The sequence below is a fragment of the Mustela erminea genome, chromosome 8, assembly GCF_009829155.1.
Source record: "Mustela erminea isolate mMusErm1 chromosome 8, mMusErm1.Pri, whole genome shotgun sequence".
NCBI lineage: Eukaryota > Metazoa > Chordata > Mammalia > Carnivora > Mustelidae > Mustela > Mustela erminea.
Window position 1 is genome coordinate 110,819,677 of NC_045621.1, and position 23,644 is coordinate 110,843,320.

Sequence of the window (23,644 nt, forward strand, 5' to 3'; positions counted from 1 at the left end):
TGGGGGTTTCTGGAACCAAAGCAGGGTGGGGCTTCCCTGTTACTAAAGCAGGGTGGGGGTCCTTAGAACTAAAGTAAAGTAAGGGAAAGTTCAGCCCTTGGGCACAGGGGTCTGAGATGGCTGCCGGAGCTAAGATGGCTGTACTTCTGCTAAGGCTAAACCTGAGGTGGGATGGCCTTAATTTTTCTCAGCCTCCACACTCACCTTTTCTTTCTTTTTTATTCTTTAAAGATTTTATTTATGTGACAGGGAGAGAAAGAGACAGCGAGAGAAGGAACACAAGTATAGAGAGTGGGAGAGGGAGAAGCAGGTTTCTCACTAAGCAGGGAGCCGGATGCAGGGCTTGATACCATGACCCTGGGATCATGAGCTGAGCGGAATGCAGAAGCTCAAAGTACTAAGCCACCTAGGCGCCTGGACCTGACCTTTTCTGATAAGGACATTGGTCAGATTGGATTAGGAACCACCCAAATTACCTCTTAATTACCTCTTTAAAGGTCATATCTCCAAATATAGTGCATAGGTACTGGGAGGATGGAACTTCAACATATGAAATTTGACGCACCTTTCAGCCCATGACACTTGGGGTTAATTAGGGTTGTATCTTCTAGGTATCTTTAATGTTAAGTTACTATTTCTCTCTTTTTCCTTTTTCAAGTCACTAAGTCCAGCCGGCAGGGGAGATGTGTGGAATTCTTTTATTAAAAACAAACAAGCAAACAGAAGATACCCTGTCCCTCCATCTGTCCTGTGTCTGTGGCATGGGGGTTGTGTGAGTCCCCCATATCCTAAAACCCAGAATGATTTGCTGCAGAGTAGGGCCTCAGTAAACACCCACTAAGCAAGTGACTGAGTGACTGTATCAGGGAGATAGCTGCATAACAGACCACGTCGAGACCCTGGCCTTCCTTTTGACCCCAAATTCTGTTTGAAGATAGTTGATATTCTTGGGCCTAGGTTTAACAGGAAATAAAAAGCTGGAAAAATAATTTTTTAAAGATTTTATTTATTTATTTGAGATAGAGCATGAGTGGGGAGAGGGAAGGAGGGAGAGGGAGAAGCAAACTCCTCACTGAGCATGGAGCCCTATGTCGGGCTCAAGCCCAAGACTGCAAGGTCATGACCTGAGCCAAAGTCAGACATTTAACCAACAGAACCACCCAGGGTCTCCTGGAAAGAGGACTGTATCAAGAGCAGATTCAGGACAAATTTTGTTACTAGGAGTTGTAATCTCTAGTTTTAGGGACTAGGCAAAAAAAAAAAAAAAAAAAAAAAAAAAAAAAAAAAAAATTGGACCGTTCGACACTTTTTCCAGGGCTCTGGGTAGTGAACACATACCAGCAATAAGAGCAAATCTTGCCCTGCCCTACCTGCACAATTTGTTTCCAGCTGGCCTGCAGTTCTCTCAGTCAGCAGGTGTGGGTGACAGCTCCTCTGCATCTAGACAGCTTCAGGTACTAGAACAGATGGGATTGGCACTGCTGGTCACTGCCCAAATGAGGCAGCAGTTTCAACTGGACATACAAGGTAACATCCCTGGAACAATTATTGTTAAGATGGTATAACTACTGGAAGCTCATTCATTACTCGGGTTTATGGGTTTTTGTTGTTTTTTAAAGATTTTATTAATTTATTTGAGAGAGAGAGAGAGCACAAAAGCAGGGGGCAGGGGAAAGGGGAGAGGAAGAAGCAGGCTTCCCGCTGGGCAATGAAACCGGAAGCAGGACTCAATCCCAGGATCTCGGGATCATGACCTGAGCCGAAGGCAGATGCTTAACTGACTGAGCCACCCAGGTTCACCCAGTTTATGGGTTTGAGTCCTGGCTCCATCCCTTTCTAGCTGTGTGACCTTGGACAAATTACTTAACCTCTCTGTGCTTCAATGTCCCCATCTATGAGTTGGGGGAAACAGTAGTATTTATCTCATAGTGTTGTTATGAGGATTAAATGTATTTATATATAAATAATGGTTCCAGGGAAATAATATATATGATAGTTACTATTTTTATTAAGAACTGTGAAGATGCAAAGAAATCTAACATATGATCCTTGTCTTGAGAAGCTTATAGTCCATCATAAAGTCCTACTTCAAAAAAAAATACATGCTAAGAGGTAAATTGTATGATTTGAGTGACAGGTGCCATAGGTATTAAAAGCTAGAGTGAACTAAGTGTGACTTAGAGTGACTCTCGGGGTCAACTTCCTAGAAGAAGAGTATTTGAGCTGGTATTTAAAACACAACAGCAGATTTGGGTGGAAGAGGGATCATGTTTTTTTTTTTTTTTAAGATTTTTTTTATTTATTTGACAGACAAAGATCACAAGTAGGCAGAGAGGCAGGTGGGGGAGTGGAGGGGACCAGGATCCTTGCCGAGCAGGGAGCCCAATGAGGGGCTCGATCCCAGGACTCTGAGATCATGAACCGAAGCCAGAGGCTTTAACCACTGAGCCACCCAGGTGCCCCGAGGGATCATGTTTTAATCGTTGTAGGTTAACTATTACAACAACAGGGGCGGCTGGGTGGCTCAGATGGCTAAGTGTCTGGCTTTGGCTTGGGTCGTGATCTCCAGGTCCTGAGATCAAGCCCCACATCAGGCTCCCAGTTCAGCGGGGAGTCACCGTCTCCCTCTCCCTGTGCCTTTCCCCCTGCTTATGCTCTCTCTCTCACTCTCTCTCTCTCTCAAATGAATAAAATTTAAAAAAACAAAACAAAACTATTATAACAACAACTTTCAGTGGCTTGACACAAAAATTTATTTCTTGCTCTTGTAAATGGGGTCAGTGAGGTTGGTGGTAGGCTGGAGATGGCACTCTGCTCCCAGGGGTCGTCCAGGAACCCAGGCTCTTTCCATATTTTATCTTCATTCCTTAGGGCCTCGGAATCCAAAGTTGGATGCTCTTCATGTCACCAGCAGAGGGAAGAAGAGAGCACAGGATGTCACAAGACCTGGAAGTGGAGCATAGTACTTACCTTCATTCTTTGGCCACTCCTGTGAGTGAGGTTTATCTCAGCTATGGGGCCAGAAGGAAAAGAAACTGGTCTTGCTGCACACAGAGCATTCCAGTCAAGGGTAAGAGCTCTATCCTGATGTTTCTTTTCTCAGAAAGGAAGCCCTTCACGAGGCCTTAACAAGACCTTCACGAGGCCTTAACAAGACCTTCACGAGGCCTTAACAAGACCTTCACAAGGTCCTCACCTCCATCCTCTTCCAAGAGTTAGACAAGATACCATTACCATCACCATAATTAACATCATCAACATAATTTCCCTGGTTCCCTGGTTTATTGAACTGCCACACAATCGAGTTTTGCCTTCTCCTCCCATTACCTCAACCTCCCCAGGGCAATCAAATTAGTCACCAGGATGCTATTGACCCTGGTGATGGGACAGAGGCCCCCTGTTTATGACCAGTGCTCCAGGTTTAAATGCCAGGACCCAACACTGAGATTTATCCCTTGGATTTCCCATAGCCCTCCAGAGGGGAGGAAGGGACTCTTCCATTTTGTGTCTGTGCTTTGCCCCTCCTGCTGCCTTGGCTAAACATCTGGGTGGATCCCTCAGATAGGTAATGATGATAAAGCACAATCAGAAATGAGTCATTTCCTCCAGGACGGAGATGGTGGATACCTTCCTGGCTCATCAGGACTTTGGATCCGAGCTCTGCCCACTCTAGCAATATCTATCTCATAGTTGCTGATCCAAGGAGGATGAAGTACTTGGGCTGGCCTGAAGATATTCATTTCCTTGGCATGTCCCCTGGGGGCACCAGTCCAATAGCCCCTTCTCTGCACCCTCCATATCTTCTAAGCACATCTTCCTGTCATTCAAGGAGGTCAAGCGCAGTGTCATCTCTTCCAAGGGTATGTCCACTTCTGGACTTTTATGTTCTCTTTTGGCCTCAGCTGCACCTGGACCAATGAGCTCTACATTGGTTCTTAACTGGGAATGGTTTTGTCTCCCAGGAGACATTTGGAAGTATTTGGACACATTTTGATTGCACTACTGGTGGAGTGAATCTAATGGGTAAAGGCCAGGGTTGCTGCTAAACATCCTACAGTGCATAGGACAGCTCTTCCCAAACTCCCATCAAAGAATAAGCCAGCCCAAAATGTCAGTAATACCAAGATTGAGAAACCCTGGACTGCACCAATAAAATGTGTCTTGTGATATACATTCCTGTCCTGTGGATAACTGTGTTTTCAAGAAGGCATTTAAGCTCCGCACCTTCCTACATAATCCTCTGCCCTAGGAATCTCAGAGACCTCTGACCTTGGAAGTGAAAGGCTCTTCTGATCCTGGGCAAGGGCAAGCAAGTTGGGGAAGCACCTTCCCTGAAAATTACTAAAAACATGATGTCTCACCCATCCCTTGGGGATAAGGGAGGAGGGAGTCCAGGTTTGTACAAGGGCAGATGTGGTATTAAGTAGGATGGGCCCAGGCCTTGGAGTCAGGTCAACCTCCATTCAAATCTGGTCCCTGCCACTTCTGTGTGACATAAGCAAGTTTCTTAACCTCTTCAGTTTGAACTTCTTCACTATGAGATGAGGATAAGCATCTCTAATTTTTTTTAAAGATTTTATTTGTTTATTTGACAGACAGAGATTACAAGTAGACAGAGAGGCAAACAGAGAGAGAGAGAGGGAAGCAGGCTCCCTGCTGAGCAGAGAGCCCGATGCGGGACTCGATCCCAGGACCTTGGGATCATGACCTGAGCCGAAGGCAGCAGCTTAACCCACTGAGCCACCCAGGCGCCCAAGCATCTCTAATTTTTGGATTTTTATGAAGATATGAGATGGTACCCACAAAGAGCCCAGTGCCTACAAACACTAGTTAAATGCTAGTTCTCTGAGCCTGGGAATCCTGAAACTCTCTGAAGAGCCCTTTGCTGCCAGCTGTGCCATTTTACAGTGTTAATGGATAACTTGGGTGCTGTAGGCCAGAGGGGAAAATTAGGGCCACCAGGAAACAAGCAACTTAAGCCTGCTCTAGGTTGTGTTGGTAGAGGTGAAATGAAGAGCTTTCTAGCCTCTGTTTTCTTTGCTATGGTGATACTACAATGGGCTCTGGATGGTTGGGCAGAAATGGAATGACACATAAGTTGTCGTATGGAGGCATTTGGCTCAGCTCAGAAACATTTTTTTTTCTAAGGTTTTTATTTATTTATTTGAGAGAGAGAGAGAGAGAGAAAGTGCACACAAGCAGGGGGGAGGGGCACACGAAGAGGGAGAAGCAGGCTCCCCTCCAAGCACAGACACCAATGGCAGGGCTTGATCCCAGCACCCTGATATCATAACCTGAGCCAAAGTCAGATACTTAACCTACTGAGCTACCCAGGTGCCCCTCTGAAACACATTTTTAAAGATTAACAGAATATTTGCATCTTGAGGAGAATTGTGGCAGTCACGTTAGGCTGCAGGAAAGCCAAGTTTGGTCACAGGTGTGACAGGGAAGAGCCTTCTTTACCCTTTTCTCTCCTACCAGTACGTGGTTCCTGTCCCCAAAAGAGGCCAAGGTCAGGGCTGCTGCCCTGCTGGAGCCTCGATTCTATCTAAAAGATGACAGTTGCTTCCCACACCTCAGTCTGCATTTCCCATGTCCCTTCCAAGCCCTGGCCCAGGAAGAAATCTACTGACTCTAGTTGGGCCAGCCATGAGCACCACCAAGCAAGGTCTCTTCACCCAAGGATAGGGCTACTGCTGACCAGCTACCCACTGTGGACTTATATTCCACCTGCCTTCAGAGCCATCACCCTCGTACCTCCAGGGACTGCCCGTCCCTTCCAGCAGGGTATCTCCCAGGGTGCACCACCTGAAATGTCTGTACTTGCCTCATTGCAAAAATTCCCCTTCATTTGAGCCCCAGCCCGAGCCAGCTGCCTCTGCTTCCAGGGACCCTACTGAAAATCTAGATGCCCTGATGGTCTTTAGCTCTGATACAGGCTTCCTAGCATCTCCTCTGTGTGTGCCCCAATTAGGACATGAGGTGTTTGAGAGCAGAGGTCCTGCATGGGCTTCCTTGGAACCTGCATGATGCCTGGGAATAGGTTGAACTCCTTGGATGATCAGCTGATTGTCACCATAGGGCTTGGCTGGTGGCCAGCAATAGGTGCATGGAGAGCAGACTCTGACGGCCTGTGGGGACTGTCTGCTGAAGAGGCCAGGGTTAAAGATTAGGCCGCTGTGAGGCTCTGCTAGCTAGGGCCGTGGCAGCCATGTGGGAGTGGATATGCCTGGAGCCCAAGGACAAAGTCCTATAATAAATTACGTGGGCCCAGACTGCTGGGCCATTTCCTCTTGGGGCCCTTCTGCCTCTTCCTCCTCTCCCTTACTCTCTGACAGGCCCGGAGCCCTGGCACTGCCTCCTTTCCCTGCTCTTTCAGAGTGCCTGAAAAGAAGAAGTGGTGGAGAAGAAGGGAGTCAGCGAGACACCTGAGAAGGTAAGGGAGAACCAGAGGCTTCTCTGCCCACTGGATGCACCGGGGCCTTTGGGATAGGACGGGGGGGTGGGCGGTGAGGGAGCCACCTCTCAGGAGGGAGGTGGCTGGATAGAAAGTGGGAGGCACAGATCTGGGGAAGAAGCACTGCAGGGCTCATGTGGAAACAAGGTAGGGCAGGCCTGTGAAGTAGAGAGCCAGAGATTGCTTTTAGGAGCTGGGAAACCAGGAACCCCAGCCCAGAAACCTGTTCTATCAGCACAGGGCTGGACTGGGAGGCCGAGGAAGGGGAGGAAAAGCTGCCCTGGCCCTCTGCCGTAGGAAGGCAGACTCACTGGCAGGGGGGATTGATGGCCGGGGCTACTCTAGCCAGCAGGCTTCTCATAGCATAAGGACACACCAAGGAATCATGAGGCATGAGGGAGAGACTGGGTGCCAATGCTGTGGCTCCTGGCAGATGTCAGGTACACTATATGTGCCACCACTCTGTGTCCTCACAGCACACTGGTGATATTACCAGTGTGGACAAACATGTATGGACAAGTATGTATGGACAGCTGGGGTGCCACAGAAAGAAGCAGAGTTGAGACGGGACTCCAAAGCCCAGGCTCCTCTGTCTCTGTGTACCTTAGGGGCCAACTGCAGACAATCGTGTTACTCACCTCTGAAAGACCGGGGACCCTGGTGAGGCAGGACCCTTTATCCCCAGCCTCAAAGCCTCCAGAGTGGAGGTGTTCAGTTGTGGGAACAGGGTGTCTGGGGGAAGGACTCCGCCGCTGGTTTCCATAAGCTGCCTCACTTGGGCTGCCGGCATGGTGGGCATCCATCCCCATTTCACAGATAAGGACATTTCAGATACAGAACTGGGGGGCTCTGGCAGCTGGCGGGTGTGGGGCCCCATCCTAAATCTCCTAAATTGTGTGTGTTTATTTCCCCATGACCTGGCCTCCCTTGAAGCCATACTCTGTAACTCTGGGCTTGAATTTTGTTCAAAATTCAGGGATTCATAAAATCCCTGAACTCTGTTCAAGACTTTAGTTTAAAAAATAAATAAATAAATAAATAATTTAAAAAAAAAAAAAAAAAAACCCTCTGCATGCGGCCTGGAGCACAAGCCCCAGTAAATTTAAGAAGTATTCAGCTCAATTGCACTCCCAGTAGGAGACCTTCCCCGTTGCCCAAGCTTTCGGGTGCCTCTTCCCAGAAGACCTGTCCAGAAGTGTGTCTTGGGCACTGCTGCATCCTCACTTGGGCATGGGGCCAGGTACTATGAGTGTGCAGCTCTGTGGGGAGGTGACTCGGCAGGACAAACATTCCCAGTTACCTAGATGCATTTGTATCACTGTGTGTTGTTCATGTCTTCCACAAAGGCTCTTGCTTCTACGTTGTCACTCAGGGCACATGACAAGCTGCAGGGAAGAAGATCAAGAATTGTGCTTTTCATTAAAGAGCTCATGGAGATAGAGGAGGGTAAAATTTGCCTCAGGCCGTTGGCTATGAACAGCTTAAGAGCACAGGCTGGATCTCCTCAAGATTTCTCTGTCCCCCACATCCACCCAGGGCATGGCAAAGAAGAGGCATTTGGGGAAGATATGTTGAATGAAGGAATGGAATAGGTTAAGCTAGGAGTGAAGTCAAGTTTCTATCCAATGCCATTTAGACCCTCTTGTCTATCTCCTCAATTAATCAAGCAGTGTGTATCATGTTCCTTCACCACTGGGTAGGTAAGGTAAGTCTGTGCAAAAGAAAAGTGACCCATCCAGAAATGCAGGCCTCATAGGTATCAAGAGTTAGAGGAGGATATTGCTGGGGGAGGACAGGGTGGGAAGGGGGAAGGGTGACAGAGAAGGAGGCAGAGGGACAAATGCGCGGCGTAGGAAAGGATGGCTCGATGACAAGGTGGAGGGTTGGGATGTTCCAGGCTAAGGAAAGGCCATCACATAGGTGCAGAGGAAAGAAAGTACAAGTCCAGCTTGGGCACTGCTGCCTCCTAGCAGAAACTGAGTGTGGGACTAGGGAAACAGATTCTTCTTCCATGTTGATAGATATTCTCTTCTGCATTGTCCAGCACAGTAGCCACTAGCCACACATGTGGCTACTGAGCACTTGAAGTGTGGCTGGGGTGACCAAGGAACTGAATATTCAATTTTTTAAAAAGGTTTTTTAAAATGTTTTTTAAAAGGTTTTATTTATTTATTTGAGAGAGTCAGACAGACAGAGATAGTGAGAGAAAGCAGGAGCAGGGAGGAGAGAGAGAAGCAGACTCCTGCTGAGCAGGGAGCCTGACGCAGGGCTTGATCCCGGGACTCTGGGATCATGGCCTGAGCCAAAGGCAGATGCATAACGGACTGAGCCACCCAGGCACCTCTGAATTTTTAATTTTAACTAAAATGAATTTAAATGTAAGTAGCTACATATATCTAGTTGCTGCCACATTGGACAATCCAGTCCTAGAGAGTACAGCATGTCAGACCAAGGACAGGGGTAAAGTGAAATAAACAAGAATTTCCCAGCCAGACAAGCATGGGTTCAAATCCCAACTCAATCACCTACCAGGTGTGGGACCTGAAGCCTCAGTTTCTTCATCTGTCAAATGAGACCATATCACTCACCTTGTAGCATTGTTATACAGATTAAATTAATAAACTGCTATTGGAAAACTCTCTGCATGGAGCCTGAGTACAGTCTGAGGCCCTGCTTTGTTCTGGAGCCTATGGACAGAATGTTCGTTGTAGGCAAAGGAACCATAGCGCTGTGGAATAGACTGATACCCCAGGCACATGTATCTGCAAATCTCTCTCACAGATCACCTGCCTTATACAAAAAATAAACAAAAGACAGTCATTTGAGGCAAATTTCAGAGATACCTACAATGCAAAAGAATAAAAAAAAGAAATGAGAAAGCAAGATAAAGTAGGAAAAATTAAAGTAGGAAAGTACAATTTGGCTAGAGAAAGGTTGGTAAAGGAAGGCTCAGTGTATTTTTTAAACGTAGCCACCAAGTTTACTCTGAGATTCCTGGTGGGCAATGCAAAAACAAAATACAAGCAGGGACAAGTTCAAACATGTCCTTGTTAAGAACAAACCAGTTTCTGAGAAGGAGCCCATTTTCCTGATGGGAATACCAAGCAAGGAAATACCATTGGTAAAAACAGTAAAAAGTCAAGAAGGCTTCTCAAGGGCCCTGTCTTCCAAGCTGTCCCTGGGCAGGCTGAAGTCACTCTGCCAAACCAAAGCTTGGGAGAAGCCAGTCTCTGAAAGAAGGTAAACCATGAGTTCAGTACAGGACATGAATGCCCTTCCCGAGGACTGGCCAGGGTCTTCTGTGACCAGAGAAGGCAGGCATTAGCTAGGATGGGTGAAGACAAAGTCAGGGAGACTGCAAGGGGACACTTAAGCCAGGTCTGAGTGGGCCAGAAATGAGGCTGGAGAAGTGAGCAGGCACTTCACCTGTACTAGCAGGGAGCCCTAAAGCACCTGAATCCAGGTGTGTGTGTTAGGTGTGAGTGGGGGAGGGATAAACTTAGTTTAAGAGGCTCATCATACCACATTGTGGAGGAACAGGACCTCGCCTGAATTCCCTGCAGCTGCACTGCCCCTTTGGAAGGGGAGCAGAGCCCTACTGGAAGGAAAAATTCTCCCACTAGAACCTCTTCAGAGAGGCCATCCTGCCATCACTGACTTCCCCAGGAGGCTCTAGGAATGAGGCTCTAAGGAAGCAGGGTCTCTTGGTACTACATCAGCACACGGTTTTGGACAGTGGGGGTAGCCAGCCCCTGTGCCCAATAGGGGAGGATGGGATGGAGGACTATAGTTTCACATCCTCAACCTGGACTTACCTGGGCAAAAGAGAAGGGATCCCTGGTGAGGACCCAAGAGCATCATGTTTCAGGGCCAGGGGTACCTCTCAGGGACATCTATCTCCTGAATTGCCAGTCACATGGTATTCATGGGAATACCCATGACGCCACACGACCGTGACCCCACCGACATCATCCTAAATGCCAGGCAATGCTGTGTGGGGTGGGACTCCTTTCAATGGAGGGTGTGTCCCTCTGGGCCCTGGGCTGCAGAGAGGGGCTGAGCCATCCTGGCTGGATCAGGACACATGGAGAGGCTCAGAATCTGGGTTGACAGGGCCTATCCCTGCCCAGGCTGCTAAACCCAGCACCAGGGAGAGCTCCCACCTCAGTAGTGCAGGGGTCAGCCCCTCCCATTCCTCCCTGTCATGAACTGATTCTTACAGATGGTTGTACCTATGAGAAAAGGGTAGGATTTCAGGCAGCCAGGAAAGGCCATAGACAACAAAATAAGTAATAAAAATATATGGATATTGAAATGCCAAACATGACTGAAAGGAGAAACTTGTGAAGGAAAAGTCTTCCCCCACTTCCATCCCTCTACTCCTCACCCCAGTCCTCACCTCCCCTCAAAAAACCCCTGGTGGGGTGCCTGGGTGGCTCAGTGGGTTAAAGCCTCTGCTTTCAGCTCAGGTCATGATCCCAGGGTCCTGGGATCGAGCCCCATGTCGGGCTCTCTGCTCCGCAGGGAGCCTGCTTCCTCCCCTCTCTCTCTCTGCCTGCCTCTCTGCCTACTTGTGATTTCTCTCTCTCTGTCAAATAAATAAAATCTTTAAAAAAAAAAAAAAACCCTGGTAACGGTTCAATATAATTACCTCTAAAAAAGATATATATCCATCTTTATATATATATGTTTACACAAAAATGGCATAATACTATAAAATATAATTTTTTTAACATATTCATATATCAGCACATATATTAGATCAAACCATCTGAAACCACCAATATTGGACTATTTTGAGTGTCTGCAGTGGGATGGTCTAGCCAGGGCCCCTGTCACCTGCTAGACTGGGCTGTCTTTCACTGAGTGGTGGTAGCCCTTCTCACCTGTGCCCACTATCTGTTCCCCTTGGGATGACAGATTCCACATCAGGAGCCCTCAGCTCTGGAGGATTTGGCTGGTGATATAGGATAATTTCCAAGCCTCTCAGTCCCTCCGCCAGCCCGTGCCCCAGACACCTTTCTGCACCACTTCCTTGGACAATGCTTTCTCAGCCCTCCAGGGTAGCATCCCCCTCTAGACTAGCTTCCCATAGACCAGAGACTCAGTGTGGGTTTTGCTTCTCAGACTCCAGTCTCCTCCTGTATGCCCCATACACCACATGGCACACAGCCCCTTCTAGTCCCAGCAACATTTGGATTCTTCCCTCCTTTCAGCATTTTCTTAACGCTTCTTCCATGCTCCACTTTAATGATGCCCAGAAGGCCATGACAGTGGTATGTGTAGCTTTAGACATCCTGCAGCTCTGAGAAAGACTTTGGGAACCAGTACCTCAACCTTCTCCCATCAGATGATTGTCACCCCCATTCTGGTACCTGAAGTTAGGTAGACTCTGAGGCCAGTGCATGACACTGCCCCAGTGGGCTCAGCAACACACTGACCTGCCTCAGGGCTGGGCAAGGGCATCTGACCTAAGAAGAGATCATCTCACTAACAAGAGGCAGGAACTTGTGAACACCCAGAGTTTTCCCTCAGAGGCAATGCCATACTGCTCTCCTGGAATAGGAAGATGTTTTCATCTTCCCAGTGGCCAAACATCTATCTACCCACCAACCCACTCATCCTTGCTCCCATTCTTTCAGCAAGAATATTGTGAGCCCCTACTGGAATGAGTAGAGCACAGTTCTGGTCTTAAGATTCTCACCAATGTTGGAGATATACACACACTGACCATAAAAACAGGAATAAGTGCTGAGAGAGGAAATTACAGCTGCACCATGAGAGGGTGCCTGTGTGTGGATACAGACATGCGTGCGTATGCGCTCCTGCTAAACTCACATCAGATCAAGTGCACAGACACCCAAGTGAGAGAGAATGTGGGCTATTTTGGGAACTGCATGAAATTTAGGGCACCCTGTGGGAGAAGAGGTGAGATTTGAGGCGAAACGCCAGATGGGCCATGATCCTGAAGGACCTGACTGTGATAGAGAAATGGCACACCCTGGGGTCCCTGGTGGCTCAGTCAGTTAAGCATCTGACTCTTGATTTCAGCTCAGGTCTTGATCTCAGGGCCCTGGGTTTAAGCCCCACACTGCAGCCTGAAACAGTGTGGAGCCTATTTAAAAACAAGCCAAAAAAAGATATGACACACTCCTAGTTGTGAAGAGGCACGATGTGCCAATTATTTGCATCTTTGTAAAGATCACTCAGTTGGTGGAATGAACAATAATTTCTAGAGAGACCAGAAGCAGCAAGTCTACCTGCGAGGCTTCTAGTCTCCCAGGGGAAGCATGACAGGGGATCAAGGGATGGGCAGGACAGGAGAGAGCCTCTAGTTTTTCCTTTCTTTCAATGTCGTTCATCTGGCTTTGGTAGTAGGGTAATGCTGGTCTCATAGTATGAGCTAGGAAGTGTTTTCTCTGCTTCTGTTTCCTGGGAGATATTATAGAAAGTGAGTCTCATTTCTTCCTTAGATGTTTGGTGGAATTCATTGGTGAAACTATCTAGGGCTGGTGCCCTTTTTTTTTTTTTTTGACAGGTTGTTAATTATTGATTCCATTTCTTTAATAGATATAGGCTTATTCAGATTGTCTATTTCTTCTTGTGTGAGTTCTTGCAGTTTTTGTCTTTCAGGGAATTGGTCTATTTCATCTAAGCTACCAAATTTGTAGGGATCTAGTTGCTCATAATATTCCTTTTTTTTTATCGTTTTAATGTCCATGAGATCAAGTTAATTATTCTTGAGATGTTCCTCTCTCATTTCTGGTATTACAAATTTGTAGGGATCTAGTTGCTCATAATATTCCTTTTTTTATCGTTTTAATGTCCATGAGATCAAGTTAATTATTCTTGAGATGTTCCTCTCTCATTTCTGGTATTACAAATTTTTCTTGGTTAACTTGGCTAGAGGTTTATCAGTTTTATTGATTATTTATTATTATGTAATGCCTGTTTTTATTCCACCTTGCCCTCTTAATTCTCCCTACACTGGAGTCTGCTCTATCTAAAATAACTTTAGCTACTCCAGTTTTCTTTCTTCCTTCCTTCCTTCCTTCCTTCCTTCCTTCCTTCCTTCCTTCCTTCAACATATAATGTGTTATTTGCTTCAGGGGTATAAGTCTGTGAATCACAGTATTCACAGCACTCACCATGGCACATACCCTCCCCAATATCCACAACTCAGCCACACCATCCTTCCCCTCAGCAACTTAGTTTGTTTCCTGAGATTAAGAGTCTCTTATGGTTTGTCTCCCTCCTGATCCCATCTTGTTTCATTTTTTCCCCGCAACTCCCACCCTACCTCTCAAATTCCTCATATCAGAGAGATCATATGATAATTGTTTTTCTCTGACTTATTTCACTTAGCATAATACCCTCTAGTTCCATTCATGTTGCTGCAAATGACAAGATTTCATTTCTTTTGATGGCTGCGTAGTATTCCATTGTCTATACACATACTACATCTTCTTTATAGATTCATCTGTTGATGGATATCTAGGTTCTTTCCATAGTTTGGCTATTGTGGACGTTGCTGCTATAAACAATAGGGTGCATGTGCTCTTTCGGATCACTACAGTTGTATATTTAGGGTAAATAACCAGTAGTGTGATTGCTGGGTCCTAGGATTGCTCTATTTTCAACTTTTTGAGGAACCTCCATACTGTTTTCCAGAGTGGTTGCACTAGCTTGAATTCCCACCAACAGTATAGGAGGGTTGCCCTTTCTCCACATCCTCGCCAACATCTGTTGTTTCCTGACTTGTTAGTTTGAGCCATTCTGACTGGTGTGAGGAGGTATCTCACTGTGGTTTTGATTTGTATTTCCCTGGTGTGGAGTGATGTGGAGCACTTTTTCATGTGTCTTTTGGCCATTTGGATGGATGTCTTCTTTGCAGAAATGTCTGTTCATGTCTTCTGCCCATTTCTTGATTTGATTATTTGTTCTTTGTGTGTTAAGTTTGATAAGTTCATTTTAGATTTTGGATACCAGCCCTTTATCTGATATGTCATCTGCAAATATCTTCTCCCATTCTGTCGGTTGTCTTTTGGTTTTGTTGACTGTTTCCTTTGCTGTGCAAAAGCTTTTTATCTTTATGAAGTCCTAGTAGTTCATTTTTGCCCTTGCTTCCCTTGTCCTTGGTGATGTTTTTAGGAAAAAGTTGCTGTGGCTGAGGTCAAAAAGGTTGCTGCCTGTGTTCTCCTCAAGCATTTTGATGGATTTCTGTCTCACATTGAGGTCTTTAAACCACTAATCCATTTTGAGTCTATTTTTGTATGTTATAAGGAAACGGTCCAGTTTCACTCTTCTGCATTTGGCTGTCCAATTTTCCCAACACCATTTGTTGAAGGGACTGTTTTTTCCATTGGACATTCCTTCTTGCTTTGTCAAAGATTAGTTGACCATAGAGTTGAAAGTCCATTTCTGGGCTCTCTATTCTGTTCCATTGATCTATATGTCTGTTTTTTTGCCAATACCATACTGTCTTGATGATGCCAGCTTTGTCACAGAGCTTGAAGTCTGGAATTGTGATGCTGCCAACTTTGGTTTTCTTTTTCAACATTCCTTTGGCTATTCGGGGTCTTTTCTGGTTCCATATAAATTTTAGGATAATTTGTTCCATTTCTTTGAAAAAAATTGATGATATTTTGATAAGGAGTGCATTAAATGTGTAGATTACTTTAGGTAGCATAGACATTTTCACAATATTTTTTCTTCCAATCCATGAGCATGGAATGTTTTTCCATTTCTTTGTGTCTTCCTCAGTTTCTTCCGTGAGTACTTTATAATTTTCTGAGTACAGAATCTTTGCCTCTTTGGTTAGGTTTATTCCTAGGTATCTTATGGTTTTCGGTGCAATTGTAAGTGAGATCAACTCCTTAATTTCTCTTTCTTCTGTCTTGTTGGTTGGTGTATAGAAATGCAGCTGATTTCTGTGCATTGATTTTATATCCTGCTCTATATTTACTGAATCCCGGTATAAGTTCTAGCAGTTTTGGACTGGAGTCTTTTGGATTTTTCACATAAAGTGTCATATCATCTACAAAGAATGAGAGCTTGACTTCTTCTTTGTTAATTTGGATATCTTTTATTTCTTTCTGTTGTCTGATTGTTGAGGTTAGGACTTCTAGTACTATATTGAGTAGCGGTGATGATAGTGGACAGCCCTGCCATGTTCCTGACCTTGGGGGAAAAGATCTCACTTTTCCCCCATTGAGAATGATATTCGTGGTGGGTTTTCCATAGATGGCTTTTATGATGTTGAGGTATGTACCCTCTATCCTTACTCTATGAAGAGTTTTGATCAAGAAAGAATGCTGTACTTTGTCAAATGCTTTTTTTTTAAGATTTTATTTATTTGACAGAGATCACAAGTAGGCAGACAGGCAGACAGAGAGAGAGGAGGAAGCAGGTTCCCTGCTGAGCAGAGAGCCCCATGCAGGGCTTGATCCCAGAACCCTAGGATCATGACCTGAGCTGAAGGCAGAAGCTTTAACCCGCTGAGCCACCCAGGTGCCCCTGTCAAATGCTTTTTAAACATCTATTGAGAGTATCATATGGCTCTTGTTCTTTCTTCTATTAAGGTAGTGTATCACATTGATCGATTTACAGTTGTTGAACCAAACGTTGCAGCCCAGGAATAAATCCCACTTGGTCTTGATAAATAATCCTTTTAAGATACTGTTGGATCCTATTGGCAAGTATTTGGTGAGAATTTTTGCATCTGTGTTCATCAAGGATATTGGTCTGTAATTCTCTTTTTTGATGGGGTCTTGGTTTTGTGATCAAGGTAATGCTGGCCTCATAAAATGAGTTTGGAAGATTTCCTTCCATTTCTATTTTTTGGAACAGTTTCAGAAGAATAGGTATTGATTCTTTAGATGTTTGGTAGAATTCCCATGGGAAGCTGTCTGGCCCTGGGCTCTTGTTTGTTAGGAGATTTTTGATGATTGCTTCAATCTCCTTATTAGTTATGAGTCTGTTCAGGTTTTCTATTTCTTCCTGGTTCAGTTTGGTAGTTTATGTGTCTCCAGGAATGCATCCATTTCTTCCAGATTGTCAAATTTGCTGGTGTAGAGTTGCTCATAATATGTTCTTATAATTGTTTGTATTTCTTTGGTGTTGGTTGTAATTTCTCCTCTTTCATTCATGATTTTATTAACTTGGGTCCTTTCTCTTTTCTTTTTGATAAGTCTGGCTAGGGGGTTGTTAACCTTATTAATTCTTTCAAAGAACCAGCTCCTAGTTTTGTTGATTTGTTCTACTTTTCTTTTGGTTTCTATTTCGTTGATTTCTGCTCTGATCTTTATGATTTCTTTTCTTCTGCTGGGTTTAGGCTTTCTTTGCTGCTCTTTCTCCAGCTCCTTTAGGTGTAGGGTTAGGTTGTGTACTTGAGACCTTTCTTGTTTCTTGAGAAAGGCTTGTATCACCATATATTTTCCTTTCAAGACCTCCTTTACTGTGTCCCAAAGATTGTGAACCATGTGTTTTCTATTTTCACTTGTTTCCATGAATTTTTTAAATTCTTCTTTAATTTCATGGTTGACCCATTCATTCTTTAGTAAGATGTTCTTAAGCCTCCACATATTTGAGTTCTTTCCAACTTTCCTCTTATGGTTGAGTTCTCGTTTCAAAGCATTGTGATATGAAAATATGCAGGGAATGATCCCAATCTTTTGGTACTGTTTGAGACTTGATTTGTGATCCAGGATATAATCCATTCTGGAGAATGTTCCATATGCACTAGAGAAGAATTTCTGTTGCATTGGGTTGGAATGTCCTAAATATATCTGTGATGTCCATCTGGTCCAGTGTGTCATTTAAAGCCTTTATTTCCATGTTGATCTTTTGCTTAGGTGATCTGTCCATTTCGGTGAGGGGGGTGTTAAAGTCCCCTACTATTATTGTATTATTGTTGTTGTGTTTCTTTGATATTCTTATTAATTGGTTTATATAGTTGGCTGCTCCCATGTTAGGGGCATAGATATTTAAAATTGTTAGATCTTCTTGTTGGACAGACCCTTTAATTATGATATAGTATCCTTCCTCATCTCTTATTATAGGCTTTGGCTTAAAATCTAATTTATCTGATACAAGGATTGCCATCCAGCTTTTTTTTTTTTTAAATGTCCATTAGCATGGTTAAATGTTTCCCACTCCTTCTCTTTAAATCTGGATATAACCTTGGGTCTAAAAGGGGTTTCTTGTAAACAGAATATGATGGGTCTTGTTTTTTTTATCCATCCGGATACCTTGTTTCTTTTGATAGGGACATTTAGCCCATTTACATTCATGGTAACTATTGAAAGATATGAATTTAGTGCCATTGTATTGCATTACAGGCAATAAATTCCTTTTTGGTCTGTTAATTTTAAGTTCTCTCTTTGCTTAAAGGACCACTTTCCATATTTTCTGTAAGGCTAGTTTGGTGTTTTCAAATTCTATTAGCTTTTGTTTGTCTTGGAAGCTTTTTATCTCTCCTATTCTCAGTGACAGCCTAGCTGGATATAGTATTCTTGGTTTCATGTTTTTCTCATTTAGTGCTCTGAATATACCATGCCAGTCCTTTCTGGCCTGCCAGGTCTCTGTGCCAATCTAATATTTTTACCATTGTATGTTACACACCTCTTGTCCCAAGCTGCTTCCAGGATTTTCTCTTTGTCACTGAGACTTGTAAGTTTTACTATTAAATGATGGGGTGTGGGCCTATTTTTATTGATTTTGAGGGGGTTCTCTGTGCCTCCTGGATTTTGATGCTTGTTTCATTTGCCAAATTATGGAAATTCTCTGCTATAATTTGCTCCAATATGCCTTCTGCCCCTTTCTCTCTTTCTTCTTCTTCTGGGATCCCATTTATTCTAATATTGTTTCATCTTATGGTATCACTTATCTCTCAAATTCTCCCCTTGTGGTCCTGTAGTTTTTTGTGTCTCTTTTTCTCAGCTTCTTTATTCTCCATCATTTGGTCTTCTATATCACTAATTCTCTCTTCTGCTTCATTTATCCTAGTAGTAAGAGAATCCATTTCTTATTGCACCTCATTAATAGCTTTTTAAAATTTCAACTTGGTTAGATTTTAGTTATTTTATTTCTCCAGAAAGGGATTCTCTAGTATCTTCTATGCTTTTTTGAGCCTAGCTGGCACCTTGATAACCATCATTCTGAACTCTAGTTCTGACATATTACTAGTGTCCGTGTTGATTAGATCCCTAGCCATCGTTACTGCCTCTTATTCTTTTTTTGTGTGTGTGGTGAGATTTTCCACCTTGTGATTTTATATAATAATAGGTGAATGAGATAATAATAGGTGAATATTATAGGTGATAATAATAGGTGAATGAGAGAACAATATACTAAAAGGGTAGCAACAAACCCAGAAAAATATACACTAACTTAATCAGAAGTGTCCCGAAACCAGGGATAGAAGAAATACATATATATATGTGTGTGTGTGTACATATACACACATATACATATACACATATACATACACATACACACACACACACACACACACACACACACACACACACACTGGCCTGGTGGCTAGAAGAGAGCCACACTCTTGGTTTTGGATATATTTTAATCTGTTATGAGTAACTGCCTCACAAATTTTAAAGAAAGAAAAAAATTTATATATATACAAGAATATATAAAGGTGATGAAGGTATGGAATATGACTGTAAAGATGAAAATCAAGAAAAGATTCTAAGAAAGGAATTGATAAGATAAGAAGTTGGTTTAAGAAAGAAAAAAAAGAGAGAAAAGAATGTGGTCAGAAAGAAAAAAAAAGAGAGAAAAGAATGTGGTCAGGTCAGATCTGAGGTATATTTTGATCTATTAGAAGAAACTGTATCCCAGAATTTTAAAGAAAGAAAAACCTATATGTATACAAAAAAATAAGGTTAAATACAATGAAGAGATAGAATATGACTATAAAAATGAAAATTTTAAAATACTTTTAAAAAGGTATTAATAAGATAAAATAGTTAAAATGTTAAAATAGGAAAAGGAAAAAAAATTTAAATAGATTAAGAAAAAAAATAAAATTTAAAAAATTTAACTTTGCAAGACTAAAGGATCATGTGAAAAAAGCCATGAAGTATATGTGCTGTGTTCCAGTAGCTCTGAAGTTTTGCAGTTCTCATGGATTGGTGTACTTGGTCTTGGCTGGATGTTCTTGCTGATCTTCTCGGGGAGTGGCCTGTTGCAGTGATTCTCAAATGTCTTTGCCCAAAGCAGAATTGCACCACCCTTTCCAGGGGCCAGGCTAAGTAATCTGCTCTGTTTTGCTCTCAGTAGTTTTTGTTTCCAGAATGCTTTCCACACATCTTTGGAGAAGGAGAATGAAGATGGCAGCCTCCAAATCTCCAGCCGGTAGAAGCTGAGTGCTCAGAGCACTCCTCAGTGCACCCTCAGAGAAAAGCAATCAATCACCCCCATCTCCCTGGTCTCTGGCCACACTCTGTGCTCACCTGGCCTGTGACCAAGCGTTTCTATCTCCGGTGTATGGCCCTGTTTGGAGACTCGAAACCCAGCAGATTCCTGCAGCATGCTCCCTCACCATTCCTCCCAGAGGAGGAAGGAGGGAGTCTTCCTGGATCTGCTGCTTGTGGGGTCCCTGCTTGAATCATGGTTTAAGATAACCCTGAGCTGATTGCCTTCTCCTCAGCTCCAACTCTGTAGCTGGCTTTCCAGCTCCAATACCTGGGAGCTCTGCCACATTCAGGTACCCCTGGTCTTACTGTGATCCTGCAGGTCCTGAGACCACACTGTCCCCATGAGGGCTCTACCCCCTCACCACTCACCCCCACTTAGCCTCTGGAGCGACGTCTCTCAGTGGAGTGGACTTCTGAACGTTCTGTTTTGTTCTCTGCTGCTCCACCGCTTGCTGGGAGCAACCCCTCCCCCTCCAGTCTATCTTCCCGTATTATCACCTCAGATTCACTTCTCCGAACATCCTGACTTCCAGAAAGTGGTCAATTTTCTGTTCCTAGAATTGGTGCTCTTCTTCTCTTTGGTCTCCCTTTGAGTTTGTAGATGTTCAGAATGGTTTGATAACTATCTAGCTGAACTCCTGGGACCCAATGATATTTAGGTCTCCTATTTCTCTGCCATGCTCCTCCTCTTTCCAACTTTCTTTTGTTTTCATGATACATCTTTATTTCTTTACTTTTAATATGTATATTTATTTTTTTTAAGATTTTATTTATTTATTTATTTATTTGACAGAGAGAGATCACAAGTAGGCAGAGAAAGAGAGAGAGAGGAGGAAGCAGGCTCCCTGATGAGCAGAGAGCCCTATGCAGGACTCGATCCCAGGACCCTGAGATCATGACCTGAGCCGAAGGCAGAGGCTTAACCCACTGAGCCACCCAGGCGCCCCACGTGTCTTTATTTTTAAAGTGGCTTTCTTGTAGACAACATATAGTTGGGAGGCTTAAGTTTTAACAAATGAAATCTTCAGATCCTAGTGATCATTTAGAGATGGGGATAATAGGATGACTCAAGCGTTTTCTGAAAAAGTGGGTGTGGGAACAGAGGAGATGAATTACTATGGTCATACTGAGTTTAATGAGTCCACCTGTGTGCTAGACACTGCCAGAAGAATAGAGGCTTGATGGACCTGGAGTTCAGGATGGAGATGGGGGTTGGAGACATTGATTTTGAACTTGGAAGCATTTCTATCCTAATGGTGGCCCTGGGAGAGGGTGGGAATGCACAAGGGAAACATACAGCTGAAAGAGAACAGAATTAGGGCCACCAGATCAGTGAGAATTTTTTGGTTTCAATGATAGAATCCAAATGCTTTAGCTCAAATAATTAAAGTGCAAAAAGACAGAGACAGAATTTCTGTCTTTTGTCTCCTTCCTTCCCAGTTACCAACTTTATTCTCTCAAGTCATCTATTTTCAGGACACTAGAATAAAAGCTCCTGTCAGTTCTGGAATCACATTTCAAAACATTATGGATAGAGAGGAAAACGAATCCTCAGTTCCAGTTAAAACATCTCAGGGGAAGCCTGTGGTTGGTCCCTGCTTGGGTCATAGGCTGACTCTGAGTTACTGTGATTTATGTCTTTAACAGTCCTTATTAGAAACACAGTTTGAACAAAGGAAGGAGAATTACCCTAAAGAGGAACAGAGGAAGGCATTTCAAGCAGACAAAAACAATCAGCATCTCCCTCAGACAGGAAGAGGTCAAGGTGAGGAAAAGGGCCTTGGCAGGAGATCAAGGGTGCCCCAGAGCCAAAGGGAAGGTGAGGAAGGGCATGAGGGTGAGAGAGTACAGAAAGCATGGGTGTGGAGAGACAACTCCTTCAAAGAGCTCTGCAGAGGAGCAAAAGCAGGAGGAGGACAACAGCTGGAGGGGGTCATGAGGCCAAGAAAATGCATTTTTAGGTGAGACCTGAGTTTATCTCTATGCAGAGAGTAAAGGCCAGAACAGTGAGAATGGGTGTAAATGTAAGCACGAGGGGTAACTGTATGAGTTATCTATTGTTGCATAGCTAATGATTCCAAAATCCTGCAGCTTAAAATGACAGGTGTTTATTATCTCATACACTTTCCAAGTATCAGAAATCCAAGAGCAGCTTAGCTGGGCAGTTCTTCACCAAGGACTGTTTTGAGGTTTGCATTCATTTTCTAGGGCTGCCATAATAAAATGCCACGTAGCAAGCAGCTTAAACAACAGATATTTATGGCAAGCTTGGTTTTTTTCCAAGGCCTCTCTCCTTGGCTTACAGACAGCCATCCTCTCGCTGCTTTGTCCTCATATGGTCATCACTCTACTCATGCACACCTCTAGCATCTCTCCCTCTTTCTACAAGGACTTCAGTCTTGTTGGATTAGGCCCCATGCTAATAGCTTTGATTTACCTTCATGGCCTCTTTAAAGGCCTCCTCTTCAAATTCAGTTCCATTCTGAGGGACTAGGGGTTAGGATTTGATATGCACAATTTAGCCTATAACAGTCAGGATGTTGGATGGAGCTGTGGGCATCTCCAACCTTGACCAGGGCTGGAAGATCTGCTTCTAAGATTACTGGCTATTGACTGCAGACCCAGTTCTCCCCCCCACACACACATGGGCCCATTCCCTAGGGCTTCTTGTCCTCATGACATGGCAGCAAGTTTCCCCAAGCTGAGCTGAGTAACCTCAGAGAGAGCAAGGGAGAAGCCGCAAAACCTTTGGAAGCTATACCCCCATCCCATCACCTTATTCTATTTTGAGAAGTGAATCACTATGGATAGAACCTAAATACATGGAGACTAAACAGCATCCTTCTAAAGAATGAATGGGTCAGCCAGGAAATTAAAGAAGAATTGAAAAAAATCATGGAAACAAATGATAATGAAAATACAACGGTTCAAAGTCTGTGGGACACAACAAAGGCAGTCCTGAGAGGAAAATATATAGCGGTATGAGCCTCTCTCAAGAAACAAGAAAGGTCTCAGGTATACAACCTAATCCTACACCTAAAGGAGCTGGAGAAAGAACAAAAAAGAAACTCTAAACCCAGCAGGAGAAAAGAAATCATAAAGATCAGAGCAGAAATCAATGAAATAGAAACCAAAAAAAACCAATAGAACAAATCAACAAAACTAGGAGCTGGTTCTTTGAAAGAATTAATAAAATTGATAAGCCCCTGGCCAGACTTATCAAAAAGAAAAGAGATGAGGAAGTGGTGAAGCAACATGGGGGCTTAAGTGGGTAGGAGAAGAACCAATGAAACAAGATGGGATTGGGAGGGAGATAAACCATAAGTGACTCTTAATCTCACAAAACAAACTGAGGGTTGCTGGGGGGAGGGGGGTTGGGAGAAGGGGGGTGGGGTTATGGACATTGGGGAGGGTATGTGCTTTGGTGAGTGCTGTGAAGTGTGTAAACCTGGCGATTCACAGACCTGTACCCCTGGGGATAAAAATATATGTTTATGAAAAATAAAAAATTTTTTAAAAAAAGAAAAAAAGAAAAGAGAAAGGACCCAAATAAATAAAATAATGAATGAAAGAGGAGAGATCATAGCCAACACCAAAGAAATACAAACAATTATAAGAACATACTATGAGCAACTCTACGCCAACAAATTTGACAATCTGGAAGAACTGGATGCATTCCTAGAAAAATATAAACTACCACAACTGAACCAGGAAGAAATAGAAAGCCTGAACAGACCCATAACCAGTAAGG

At 43.8% G+C, this 23,644-nt stretch overlaps 1 protein-coding gene across 5 annotated transcripts in view; it reads left to right on the top strand.

The window, feature by feature from the left end:
- The first annotated feature begins 6,306 nt into the window (after positions 1–6,306).
- The window catches only part of MYO7B (myosin VIIB), a 104,254-nt gene continuing 86,916 nt past the window's right edge, over positions 6,307–23,644 (top strand). For all 5 annotated transcript variants that reach the window (XM_032353979.1, XM_032353980.1, XM_032353981.1 and 2 more), the window contains exon 1: positions 6,307–6,436. The gene's annotated coding sequence lies outside the window, so the exon portion shown is untranslated. The remainder of the gene's footprint in view (positions 6,437–23,644) is intronic.